The following is a 1,252-nucleotide window of genomic DNA, read 5'->3' on the forward strand; positions in this document are numbered from 1 at the left end:
CCGCCTGAATAAAGGTTTGTGCTTAGCAGAACGCTAGACCAGCTTTCTCATCCCTGCTTCCCGTGTCGCCTGCCTGCCGCCGCTGAGCTGAAATCACTTGACTGCCCCAAGCTGCTCACACGTGCTTTGGCCCAGCCCTTTTCAGGGCTGCCTCTCTAGAGAAGTCGCAGTGCTCCAGGCTTTCTGTTGCCACAGCAACATCTGCTCCTTTATTTATTTATTTATATTTTTTTTTCAAATTTTAATTAGGAGCTTAAAATGTTTCCAAACATACGCCTTAAAATCTCACCTCCTCCACAGAGCACCCGCTTTGCTTTGTGGGACACCAAAAACTCAATAACAAAACACATTAAGCAAACAGAAAAAAACAAAATTGAAAACAAACACTTAAATCTCGGACCACACTGGGCAAATTAAACGGTGATGGTACTTAATACAAACATAATTTTTTTTTTTTAGTTCAGTCTCTTCCAGTTTAGGATCCTCTTTTAGGAAGGATGCAGCTCTTAGATCTCCTCTCACGAGGGGCAGAGCTCTTTGATCTCCAGTTTTGGCTCTGGTTCCCATGTGGGCATCGCCCCTTTAGACGATCTCGGTGAAACACTGGCTTTGGGAGCTCAGGTTACAATTTCAACTTCCCCAGAGGAGGTGTTGCCCAGGATGGAAAAAGCACAGCCCCCAGGGGTGGAGCAGCCAAACAAAGGGGTGGGACCGGAGCAGGAGTTACTGGGGGAAGGGAAGGTTCGGGACCGGAAAAGAAGGAGCAAGGCGGGAAACAAGGGATCCCAGACTGCGTGGCTGGTGCCATCCTAGGGGGGGGGGTGTGGAGGTGTTCTGGGATGGACTTTCCTGGACCGGGAACGGGGAATATGGAAAGACAGGGGGTGAAGGAGAACACAGAATGGCGGGCAGATGGCATCACTTTGGATGTTCTCCATCCCTTGCCTACCTTCAGGAAAACAGGGGATGGGATGGAAGAAAGACACCGGGGAGACGGCAGCAGCCCCAAGCCATCTTGGCTTTTATCACCCTCTGTCCTGCCCTTAGGAACAGAGGAAAGGGGAAGGTACAGGGAGGTATACACCAAAAAAAAAAAAAAAAAGGAACTTCACAGAAGACAAAAACAGTCCACTGGAAGAGCCGGAAGTCCACCGGTGGAGCTTCTTCAGCCTGTGTCACTTGTTCCTGCTCCTCTTCATCAGTGAGACCAAAGTTTTCACTTTCTGGCCAGTTTGTAATTATCTCCAAAATC

This window comes from Parus major, chromosome 19 (assembly GCF_001522545.3).
Source record: "Parus major isolate Abel chromosome 19, Parus_major1.1, whole genome shotgun sequence".
NCBI lineage: Eukaryota > Metazoa > Chordata > Aves > Passeriformes > Paridae > Parus > Parus major.